General features: G+C 58.2%; 1 long non-coding RNA gene across 1 annotated transcript; it reads left to right on the top strand.

Annotated features, from left to right (window-relative positions):
* Positions 1 to 406: 406 nt before the first annotated feature.
* On the top strand, positions 407 to 10,053 carry LOC118170752. The gene is made up of 3 exons (XR_004752867.1): positions 407 to 1,499; positions 7,887 to 7,911; positions 9,857 to 10,053. It is a non-coding gene; the product is annotated as an uncharacterized LOC118170752 (long non-coding RNA).
* The last annotated feature ends 2,440 nt before the right edge of the window (positions 10,054 to 12,493 follow it).

Consider the following 12,493-nt stretch of genomic DNA (forward strand, 5'->3'; position numbering starts at 1 on the left):
CTGCTGCTCGCTGCTGGCTACGTGATGCCCGTCCGGAAGGGCACAGGGTGAGGCTGAGGATCCTCTGAGCAGCCTCTGTGAGCACCCAGCGTGCTGCCCCCGCGACCACAGAGGGACTTGGGGATGGGGGGCTGGAGAGGGGCCTCATCCTGCGCCAGCATTAAGGCTGGAGGAGGTGGGTCTCAAAATGGAAGCACGAAGGCTGGGACAGCCTTTCCAGGACCTTTCCTCCCTCCAGCAGCACTGCTCGGAGGGTAACAGGGATGCAGGAGAGGGAGAAAGGAAAGTTGCTGCTTTTTTCAGGGCCTCCCCAGGAGTGATGCCCACCGACAGCCTTCCTGCAACAGCACGATCCTGGCACAGCGAGGGACACATTGCAGCATCCTGTGACCCCCACAGACCACTCGGGGCTCGCCCCTGACTCACATCCTTGATTCATCCCAGGGCAGGGCTTGACCAGCAGCATGGGCTGGGCTCTTCCAGCTCCCTCGCCTCGCTCCTGCCGGAGTCACCCTTTCTGCTTTGAATTAAGAGACGGGAAGGCAAGGCGGGGAAAAGAATCAGCAATAAAAAGAGATGGAGCCAGCCCTGTGCTGGAGCCCAGAGCGATAAGCGTGCAGCCAGGAGGAGGAGGAGGGATGAGGCTGGCCACGGTCACGTGTGGGGATCTGCTTTCGGCACAGCCGGCGTGTTTGTGGGGCAGGGAGGGTGCGACATGGGCTCCCGCTTCCAGGAATCCTCCGAGCACAGGATATGCGGCGGGGAGCGAGTAAACATGATACAATAGCTGGCCTGTAACTCGATCGGCGCCCTGCGTTAGCTGCTCCCCGCCCGGGGACCTTGGCAGCTCCTCGGGGTGTCAGGGCACGGGGTGCCGTGTGCTGGGATGTGGGCGCGGGGCGATGGGGGAGCCCCTTTTGGCACAGGGGTGGGCGAGCTTGGCTGCTCTGGCTGAACAAAGCAGGGAGCACGGGGGGGACCCCCCAAAAATAAAACTGGCTGGGCATGGATGGAGCACACAGGCTGGGCGGCACAGCCCGTCCCAGCCACGGGAGAGGAGGGTTTCAGAGAGCAGCTGTGGATTTTCAGCTATATTCTTCAGCTCACACCGGGGAAGGATAAGATCAGGCCAATTTTTTAAGCCCTCAGCTTGGTTTCTTTGCTGCAGGAGCAGGGGACAGGGGCTGGCCGACCCTCTGCATGAGCAGGGTGGGTTTCTCACCACCCACAGCTTTATCTGTATTTTTAGAGTGCGCTGCAGGCACGAGGTCCCCGCGGCAAGTGACATTCCAGCCCGCAGCCCTGTGTCCCCATCCCGCTCCTCCGAGAGCCAGCAGCTGAGCCGGGGCTCAAGTGTCCTGGGCACGGAGGTGGGGGCCACGCTCTGGGTGCCGAAACATCGTCACCCCTTCCCGGGGAGGGGTGGGGACCTCGGGGACGTCAAGGAGAAGGCCAGAGCGTACCGTGCTCGCTGGAGGGACCGATGAGTCGGCAGCGTGGTGAGTCAAAAGCTGGGAAGGGCAGAAGAAAGCTAGCATAGGGGGATGCAGGGGGGTTAAAGCCGGCCAGCACATCTCCTGCAGGCATCGCAGGGCTTGCTGATGCAATTCTTCTAAGGTCTCTTGTCTCTCTGCTGAGAGCCACGTGGGCTGCGAGGGCTTTGGGCTGAGCACCGACACTTTTTGCTGGCTGCAGCCCGAGTGGCAGGGTGCTCGTGGGCTGCAGGGAGGCTTTTGGGTGCCAGCCTCCCTTGGGCGTGATGCGGGCAGGGTGCGTGGCCGGCAGCGTGACGCCACTGGCTGTGCACAGACCTCGTCACCAGCACCGATGTGACACATCTCGCTAGGGCTGGGACTGGACAGTGGGTGACTCAAGCAGGTGGCCGTCCCAGTGCCTGAATCACCACTGAAAGCAGCCCCTGCCTGCCCGCTGGGGCTCGCAAAGCTGCCTGCTTTGGCTGTGCACATGTACATACACCCACTGCGCACCTACGGAGCTCACCGTGGGCTTCTTGGAGAAGAGGGGCAGCTCTGGAGCACCCAAAGCTTCCCCAAAGCGGGCTGACCCTGCAGATTTTTAACACCCTGAAGGCTTCAGAGACCCCCTCAGCATCCCTCCGCAGGGAATATGAGGCAGCTTAGCCATGGGACAGAGGTGGGAGGGTGCTGGGAGCTGGGGCAGCTGCCACCAGGCAAAGGAGGGGACGCAGTGACTCGGTAGCCTTGAAGCTCACCCAGCTGAATTAAAAGGACCAGATCCGCACCACCTCCCTCTCGTGGAACAGGGAGAAAACCCAATATGCTGCCAGCAGCAATGACAGGCACGTGGCACACACCGGGAGGTGTCAGAAGATGCTCACGTCAGCTTCAGCAGCCCTGTGCCTCCTGCCCTGGCCGTGTAGGGAAGAGCACCCGAGCAATTTGCCTTTTGGAGCCTTTTGTTTCGTGGGCCAGCTCTCACCAAGGCAAAACCATCTGCAGGAGCAGCAAGGAGAGAGCTGTGCCCTTCCTCCCTGCTTCGAGTGACAGGTACCAGCATTTCCCACGTCTCCTGCACAGAAGTGCCACGCTTCTCTGTAGGGGCGCTCGTGCCAGAGAGAACATGAATATTAAATATCCATTCACTTGAGGGTTGTTTTGGGGAGGATTTTTTATGTTTTTAAGCTCTTTTTTTTTTTTTTTTTGAATACATCTTTTTTTGGCAGCCAGTGCAGCATTTTCCACTTGCTCCACAGCTTGCCTGGTGGTAGCTTCCCAAAGATGCTTAAGGATGTGCATCCTTGCTCTGTGGTCCTCCTTGGACACGAATCTGTGCTGAGGGTATAAATCTTGCCTCTCCTGGAGGTCTGGGGCTTCTCTGGGGCTGTCGTTCCCTCTCTGAGTGTTTCTGGGGAGAGGAAGCTGCGGCTAACCTCACCGTAAGCACAAATTAGCTGGGTTTTGTTGCTTTTTGGGTTGGTTTTTGTTTTGTGCTCGGCTCAAACAATAAAACATCTGTTCCCGAGCCTGGCAGCTGGACCAGAATGAAATGACATTAGCATCAATTATCCTCCGGGATGGGGAGGATGACAGGAGAATGGTGCAGATTTCCTTAACGCTGAACACCAAACGAGAACAGCTTGGCTAGGTGCTTAGTGCTCCCGGACAGCATCCAAAGAGCAGTCCTGCTCCAGCCCTCGTGCCGGGATGCCCGAAGTTGTGCACGGCTGCTCCCTCTGCCCACTCGGCTCTTTGGTTTCCAAACGCCTTCCATGGGGAGATGCTTCTGCAGTGACTGAAGAACAGTGCCCGTTTTGGTGGAAGCCAAATGCCGAAGGATTGCCCGCTGGCAGCAGGGACCTTTCTGAATGCACCGCCCCCGAGCACCCCAAAAGTTGGCTCTGCTACCAAACCCAAGGCTCTGGCCAGGTTGGATGCGCACCCAGCAGTGCCGGGGTTTGCAGCGGGACGGGATGATGCAGGATCACGTTCCCCGGGCGCAGAAAGGGGCCATTAACGGGAGGCAAGGGGGGGAGCGACTCGGCACAAAGGCTCGGATTTGTTGGCACCCGCGGGGAGCAGCTGCCGAGTGCCAGCCGGCGGCGATGCTCGGGCGCGTGATGTGGCCGCCTGACCCCGCCGTGGGGCTGGCACCGGGCAGAGGGCACCCAGCTGCCCTCAGAGGAAACCCAAGCACGCTCGGATGGGCTGCGTGGGGAGCAACCTGGAGGTTTTCTTCCCGAGGTAAGCCAGGCACGAGTGTTACCTCCTGCAGGACTTTCTGCCCAAAAGCTGGGTGCATGCAGTCGCCGCTACGGGTGAGTTTGTTTTGTGCTCCAAGGCCAGGATGGGCACATGAGTGCCACAAATACATAACACACACACACACAATCTTTTTTTTTTCCCCATTCTGAACCAGAAAAAAAAAAATCCCCGTGTCCTGGTAGCAAAGAGAAGCAATGTAAGTGTGGGAAAACAGCAGAATGATTACAGAGCAGCAGTGCTGAGCGAGCTGCCTCATACCTGCACAGCCAGATGCCTGAATAGCTTGACGCAGGCTTCAGGAAATAATCTGGGCTGCTGCAGTGTTGGAGCCACTAAAATAGCGTCCCTGCTCTCCGAGGAGCTGTGAATTTTTAGCCTGACAGCTCGCAGTGCCCCGAGGGGCGGGTACAGCTGGGCTTGCTTTGAAAACCCGACGGTGTCGAGCACCCCTCGCATCCTCTGCGGCATCAGGGAGCTCAGGTGGTCCAGGGGCACAGCTGGGCTGAGCCGAGCCCCCCGAAATTTAGGCACTGTTGGTTTTATGTGTTCTGTCTGGCTGCTCCCCTGCCTGAGACACGGGACTCTGATCTCCTTCTGCGCTCTAGCATTAGGGGTATCAACAAGCCAGGGATGAAATTACCCTTGGTGTCACCTGGGACATGTAGCACCTCTCTTCTGCAGCTGGGAACTCCCACGCTGGCCTCTCCTACCAGTAAACTCAGGCCAACTGGGATGATCTCCCAAATCCTCACCCAGGAGAGACTGCAACTTTAGGAGCAGAGGCACAGGAAGGTTTAGATTTAAAAAAATATTTTGTTTTGTCCGAAACCAAGAGAACGTACCCCAGTGTGCCTGTCTTTTGCTGGTTTATGTGCTCTGCTCTAGCCTGTTTGCTCAAGCCTTCCAGAAGCCAGTGCCACCACGGTGTTTGCCTGTCCCTTCTGCCACAGCACGCCAAGCTGGCTGACTTCAGGTAGGTCCAGCAAAGAAACAAATACCCCAGTATTTGGGTCTTACCGCCTGGGTGAAAACAGGGGCAGGATGTGGGTTTGATAAGAAAAGCACCCCCCCAAGCTGGCTTAGGGGCGCGTCGGTCAGACAGATGCAGAAGGTGGTAATCCATCCGTGCAGGGCTGGGGACAAAGGCACTGGGCTGAAATGAAGGCACCGTGCACCCTCCCTGGCTCTCCGGGGATCAGCCCACGGTCTCACCCTTTTTTCTTTTGACCCACTTTGCAGTGGCCGACTTTTCCCAACTTGCTGGGTAATCCTAAATCCCCAGAGGCCGATGCCTGAACATCCTTTGAGGACCTTAATCCCCACCTACGGTGCTCTGGTGGCCATCGGCGCCAGCTGAGCCTCCCGTGCATGGCACAGGGTGCTCTGCAAAACGTGCCCCGAGTAGCATGGGCGCTAGGCATGGGGCTTGGGGGCACCAGGCAAGGAGCTGGCAGGGAAAGGCGAGGATATATGGCATGACATAGGGATCACCACTTCGGAGGGCTGCCATGGGAGAGGCAGAGGCGAGCTGCTGGGGAGCAGAAGGTGCGTGCAGTGCGTCTGCCCTGGCTGCACGGGGGCTGCCTCCACCCCCAGCCCCAGCTCAGCATTGCAGAAATCCCACACTCGCTCCCCATCACCCCCTCGTTTCAACACCCCCCTCCACCCCTGGCTTGTTTGCACAGCTCAAAATGTTCTGGGCACTATCAGTGTTTGCACTTTTGCCTCTGTTTGTGCTGGTTGCATTTTGAAGGCAATAAAGTCCAGCTCTGTTTGCTTACGAGGAACCTGTATTTTTCCCCCTGGCTGGACGAACCCCGGCCCCGAGCACCCCACGGCTCGTGCCATGCATCACCCCGTGGCTCGGCTGTCACCCTCCCAGGGGGGCTGAAGCCAGCAGCTCCCTCGGGACCAGCCCCGTGTGGCTCGTGGCCACCTGCCCTCGTGTGCCCCAGGCAAAGCTGCTTGGCCCCGGCTCAGCCCGGAGCTTACAGAGGTGCAGGCTGACGGCAGCGGGCACGCAGGTCCCCCCACTGGTGCCAGGAGGTGTCCCCCCCCAGTGACAATGCCTCCGGGTGACCCCTCCCTTGTGACGGCCCCAGCCCGCTGTCCTGTCCAAGGGGTTAAACATTAACAGGGGCTGTGGCCAGGGCAAGGCCAGGGGAGTCGCCGGAGGGGTTAAGGGAAGGGAATTGGTTTGGGAGAAAGCAATGCTTCTCCCAGCCTGCTACTCCTCCAGACCCTCCTCAGCTCCCACTCTTCCTGCCCACCTGCTTGCTCCATCTCTCATGGTCGAGCAGGCGCTTGCTGAGCTGCCCAGTGCATTTCCCCATGGAGAGGGCACTTCTTGCATCTCCTGCCTTCAGTCTGGCCAGGGGAGAGCTGCTGGGGATGCACCAAGGTGGGCTTCCACCAGCCCTGCTTTCCCCTCGCTGCTTGGTGAGGCTCCAGCATCCCTGCCACGGGGCTGAGCCCGTTGCAGAACAGCAGCCAGAGCTCTGCCCCTGTCCCTGTCCCCTCGCAAACGTCCCTCTGTTAGCCTCAGGTGTGTTCTCCTGGGAAAGCCTGGGTGATGGCTCAGCACCAGGACAAGGAACAAACCGCGCAGCCTGAAGGCTCCGCAAGGGGTTCTGCTCCCGAAGCAAGAAGGAAAAAGGTGAAACTCGCTGCTGACCTTGGCTGGAAATCCTGGCAGCAGCCGGCTCCCGAAGCGCCTGCCGCCCTGCGCGGCCGCGGCCAGCCCTGCCCTCTCCTGGACACGGCTCGCCGGGAAGCGGCCCCGATTTTGAGAAACGCGAGGGGGTCAGCGCAGCCCGGCCATGCTTGCGAAACCTCCGTGCCGATTTGTCATGCGAGCTGTCTTCCTCGGAAAACAGGCTCACGGGGGCCGGGAAATGCGTGTTGCTCGCTGCCTCCTGACACCTCCTTGGCAGGCAGGCGCTGCCTGTGATTAATTCCCAGCTCTGGAAAGCTGCCTGCGACATGCCCGCTCCCCATGGCGAGGGCAGGGCTGGGTGGGTAGGCAGGGGGTGCAGCTCCTGCTCCGTCCCGGCCCCCAGCACCTCTCCCCCTGCTCGCAGGTCCGGGCCAGCACTTCTTGGAGTCCTCCAGGCTCTGCTGTGTGAATTTCCTTAAGGCCCGGCGGTGCCAACGTGCTGCAGGCATCCCAGCATGGTGCAAGCCCAGGGGATGGATCCTGCCCAAAGCTGGGGAGCTCGGTTCTGGAGGTGCTTGCCCTGCTCCCCGAGCCCGCAGGCGGGGAGCACAGGGTGATGTGAGCTGTGCTAATTGCTGCCTGTAATCCCCAGATTATGTTTTACTGCTTACTGTATCCCCCTTCCAGCTCTCGGCTCTGTTCCCTACCCCAGGCCAAACCTGAGCGCAGCAGGGCTTGGGATCCTCCTAATTAAGCACTATTTTGTGTTTTACACCGTGTTTTCCATGCAGTTTAACACATGACACAAGCACCCAGCGGGGCGCAGCGGTACGCGTTCCCCTCCCAGTTCCCCGCTCCCATCCCAGGCACTGCAGACAAACATCCCACCCCAAAGTCAAGATAGCTCCGCTCAGCAACCCCGTGCCCTTTTCTGGGATGGATATAATGAAAAAGACCATTCTGGGGTCTTTTCCCCAGCTTCTGGGGTCCACCCTGCCCCGTGAGCCTTGGGCAGAGCAAACCCAGCACGGACGCAGCAGCGCGATCCGTCACGACGAAGGTGACTCCTTGGGAATGGCCATGCTTCATCCCCGGATCCGGGGCTGCTCATGCAATTATGGGAGCGATACGAATGGAGGATTTTGTTTCAGCAGACACGCTGCTTGCTGGGGGCCTTCCAGGAGATAAATCTCTGCCCTGCTAATTGTATTTCTCCCTCCCTGGCTTCAAATAAGTGGCTTGAACCTCTCCGAAGAGGTTGTGGAGAGAGATGGGAAGGAAGAAGGGCAAAAGGGATACAGCCTTGTGGGCTTTCAAAGGGCTTTTGAGGGTGCCTTGTCCACAGCCCAGGAGTCCTTTTGAGCTTTGCTTTCCAGAGTGAAAAACCCTTGGGAAACTTCAGGTACAGGAAAGAAGAAAATACCCGTGAAACTTCATGTGAAAACCAAAACTACAGATATTTTATTCACTTCTTGCACACGAAGCAGGGGCACACGAGCATATGTCAGTCAGGTAACTCTGGTTAAGCTAGCCTGAGCACACTGCAATGAAAAGCTACACGTGTACCTGCTTAGAGTGGTGGTGAAAGGACATTTAGGATTTTTCCTTTTTTAACATTTTGTTTTCCCATCCCTGCAAACGCTTGGCAAAAGGGCGTTTGGTCCCTGAAGGTTTTCTGCAAGAAATGCACACGAGGCATGTTTGCAGAGGCTCACCAAAGCGCCCTCAGCACGAGGCCAAGGACGTGAGCCCGCCTCGTGGTAGCTGCTGCTTGCTTGGTTTGGCCGTGGTGCTTGGCATGCGAAATGGTGCAAGCTTTGGAAAGCACTAAAAAAGAGAAATAACAATGCTATTGCATTGTCCTGGTAGCTTTCATATAGCATTCAGTGCATGTGAGCTTTAGGTGCAGAAAGGCTCTCCGGAAAGGTACCCACCCCCTCTCCCTACCCGTGCCAAAAATTATTGAAATTCTTCTCATCTAATAGCCAGATAGTGGGCTTGCACTCGACCGTCTGAAGAGCAGATGCAGCTCTGGCAGGCATCCAGACGAACGCTAAATGAGCATTTATATATGTCTTTTTATATATAACAGGGGATTTTTTTTCTGCTTCTTGCATCCGCGCCATTCCTCAGGGTACAACTCTCCGTTTGCTTTTACTTTTTCAGCCACAGGAAGGCCGGCGATGGGAACTGCAGCAGAAGTAACCTGCTCCTGCTGCTGGGGGCTGTGGGGAACATGAGAGAGAGTGGGGTGCGGTTATTGCTCTGTCCCCATGAGCAATAATAACACTTGGGGTCCCCCCAAAGAAGCATGCCAGGTGCCAGAGGTGCCTCGAGATAAAATCCTTGCTGTGAGAGGCAGACACAGGCACCTGCTGGGGTGTGAGCATCCTCCAGCGGACGCCTCCTGCTCCCTCCCCACGGCCGTCCCACCAGGACAGGCTGTTTGAGCGCACAGCCAATTTCCTCACCTCCTGGCAATTTATCTGCAGAAGCAAACGCCGGGCTCAGCCCTGCCGTCCGGCTTTTTATTCCTCTCGGTTTTCCAGCAAGCCGAGCCAGGGCCCGAGCAGTTGAATCAGCGCGGCCGAGGTCAGACCACAAATCAGGGCGTAGCCAGCCGGAGCCTCCCGACGCAGCTCCCAGCCCTGGGCTCCCGTGAGTGATTTATTTTCCGCCTGCTGCTTCCTTATTTTCAGCACCTCGTTATTCCCTCAGTCCCTGCCGTGCCCCGTGCAGCAGGACTGGAGGATGCCCGGGCATCCCCAGGTGCTGGGGCTGCAGGAGAGGAGCTCCACGTGCCTGGAGGACAGGGTCTGTGCCTCCACCATTGCACAGCCTGATTCATTTTTGCCTCTGGGCAGCTTTCCTTTTGCAATGCCACATCTTTGGGACCGGCTGCCCAGCACAGGGATGTGTCTGGCCACACACTAAAACCTAGCAGCCAGCCAGTTTCCAGTGCAGGCGTGCTCCAAGCCCATCTCCTCCAGAGACTTAGCACGGGAGCACATTTTTATTCATCCAGACCTGCAGCGTGGTTTCTCAGCTTCAGCTACTGGAGATCCTGAAGTAGGTGCTCGATTTTTTAATGCCTTTCCACGTCTTTTTCCCCAGCTAATGAGGACCTTTGTGCACGCACCCTCTGGGCTCAGCAGAGGTGTCCTGGGGATGGCACCAGCTTTGGTGCGAGGGGAGGGATGCACGGAGCTGCCTGCGGGCCCCTACCCGATGGGGGTGCAGGGGGTGTCCTGGGGTGCTGAGCTTGCAGAGGGGCTGGGGCGTGCATGGGGCTCTGCACCTGCTTGTGCAAAGCTTGCCAGCAAGCTGGGCTTGGGTTATTCCTTACCAACGGTGCCGTAGCAGAAAAGGGCTCCCGTCTCCAAAAGGGCTCCAGCCCCAAAGGCACCAGAGACGTAATAAGCTGCTTTAAAGGTTTCTTTTTTTCCCCATTTTCTAGGTGGGAGCGATGGCCGTGTGAACTGCCCCCTCTTCAGGCAGCAGGGCTGAAGGCCTGCTCCCCGCCCCGCTCCCCAAAGCAGCAGCGGTTCAGCACAGCTCTCCAGCTCCCCTGCGCCATGTGGGGAGCTGGGCTCCCTGCCGGCTCTGCCAAAGGAGCCCTTGGCGATGCCACTGGATGCTCCTGCCCTGGAAAAACATGTAAAAACAGCAATAGTCCCCTAACCTGGTCAAAGAAAATCGTTGTGGTCCATCAGACGAGCTGGCCGTGGGTGGTGAGCGAGGAAGAGGATGGTCAGCATCGCACAGTCGCCGATGTGAAACCATACGGACGGCACCAGGAGGGGGACAAAGGGGTTGCAAAAGCACATTTCAAAGCCTATTTATTTATTTATTTATTTATTTCTGCTGGAAACAGAGGGCTCGTAGCCCCAGGCAGAGCAAAGCAGCAGGGGATCCTCCAGCAGCAGCTGTTTTCCAGGCAGAACTGTCCCCCTGCCACCGAGGACCCTCTGAAGAGCCTCACTCGCCCGTTTCTGGGACACCCACGTGCTGGGGAGGATTAGTGCCCACGAGGAGTGGGAAGAAGAAAGCTGGGGAAGCCCTTGGCTGCCAGGAGAGTTGCACTGCACAGCAGTGGGGAGTGTTTGCCCTAAGGAGATGGAGCATCTGGGCTTCCTTGGCGCGCAGGCACAGGGGGGTGAGCCTGAACCACCTGAATTCATCAGCTTCTGAACCACCTGAATTCATCACCTTTGGGGGGCTCTGGGGCTTCCCTTGGGGGTGTGAGAGTGGAGACGTGCAAAGGAGACTCGGAGCAGAGGGTACCTGGGGCTGGATGGGGCTTTGCCATACCTGTGTAGGTAACCACACGCGTGGGGCAGAGCCGCGGGGCATGGATAATTCTTGGTTGCAACACAAACCATGTTTCCTTTTTTTTTTTTTTTTACTACTGTAGGAAGCTTCATTTGGAAGAAAACATCTGAGCTCAGCGCCAGGCCGGCTTTGCGGCGTGCAGCAGGCGAGCAGGAGGGATGTGAGCGGCGGGGATCAGAGGAAAAGCTCACCCCGGGAAAAGGGGCCGAGGAGCAACCCTCTGCATGCCAATCGCCAGAGTCATCCCCACGGTCCTGGAAACCAGCACTGGGGCCTGGAAATGCTGCTGGGAGAGAGGCTGCACCATAAATTTTAAATGCAAGGCAGCCCCGGAGAGGAAATAAATACGTTTGTGTGCACGTCCACATGCCAGCCTTCTCACCTCTTTGCACTTTGACACCCAGATCTCCTCTCCGATCCCTGCTCGGGCTGGCTCGTGTCCGAGTGTCCGTGGCAAAAGGTGGCAGTCGGGAGGGGTGGGGGCCACGGGGCCCGTGGCGGTGATTTACAGCTGCCGCTGCCGTGGCTGGGGCTGGAGCAGCTTAATGAAGTGCGAAGGAATGGGCAGCACGAGGCACTGAGGCTGGAAAAAATACCAGCCTCCCTCGAAATAATTTCCTCCTGACTAGGCAGCCTCTAAATCTGTCTTCTGATGGATTTAATTAATCCCCTGCGCTCCCCCCTTGGAGCAGACGGTGTGTGAGGAAGGTGAGGAAGAGCTGGTGCAGGGAAGGTGCAGCAGAGCCATGGCTGTGCCCCCTCGTCCGAGGCCGTGGCTGCTCCCTGCCCCAGAGGGTTTCAAAGCTCCGAAGAGACACAAAGACCCGGCCCTGGAAGAGGGCTGTGGCCAGAAAAGCAGATGCCCCGCCGCTCCTCTCTGCTGCAGGACGGCTGGGAAGGGGAGGCCCAGGAAACGAGGGTGTATTTCATGTCGGCTTCGCTACTTGGTGCAACGCCAGGGCATTCGGCAGGGGGAGGAGGGGAGGATTATCTCTGCCGCCAAGAAAACCGAGTCTCTCTGCAAGGGAAATCTCCTTGGAGGTCCGAGACGTGGTGGGAAGGTCACCCCGGTGCTCTGACATCCCCTGGCACACAGTGAGGGACCCAGCTTTGGGCTGGGCAGTGCCCAGCAGGTGGGACACGCTGCCCCTGCTGCACCCAGCCTGCTGCTAAGCCTGGTCGTAACCCATGAAATCCTCCTCTTTTTACTTTAGATTTGGGCAAAACCAGCCCGTTTCCTCCCACTGCAGCTCGTGACACGTACCATATGAAGTTCAGCGCTTCAGCTGGTGGTTTGCCACAGCTAGCTGTAAACCGTGCCTCTGTCCTATAGGATCCCCTACACACCGTGCCTGTATCCCACTTCCCACAGGACTCTGAGCGAGCAGATATCGGGGAGGAACACTTTCCCTGTCGAGTGCCATAACCAGCCCCGGGCGCCCAGCACCTGCCCCCTGCCCAGCTCCGCACCCACGGGCACCCGGAGCAGCGGTGTCGCCGCGTGCATCCTTATTCCTCCTGCGACCACGTCGACCCCGAGCCTGTGTCTTCCTCTGCATCCGTGCCGGAGGTGTGCAGGGCCAGGAGGCGACCGGTGGTGCTGGTTAGCTGTGCACCACGTGAGCTTTTTGGCTGCTACGCGTCCTGATATAACTCGGTGGACTGGAGGAGGGGGGAGGGTGCTGAGAAACAGATAAAAGTGGAGCAAAAGACCCCAAAACTGTTTCTAGAAGTGCCACCTGGACGCAGATCCAGCACGGCC

Source organism: Oxyura jamaicensis, chromosome 8 (genome assembly GCF_011077185.1).
Source record: "Oxyura jamaicensis isolate SHBP4307 breed ruddy duck chromosome 8, BPBGC_Ojam_1.0, whole genome shotgun sequence".
Classification (NCBI taxonomy): Eukaryota; Metazoa; Chordata; class Aves; order Anseriformes; family Anatidae; genus Oxyura; species Oxyura jamaicensis.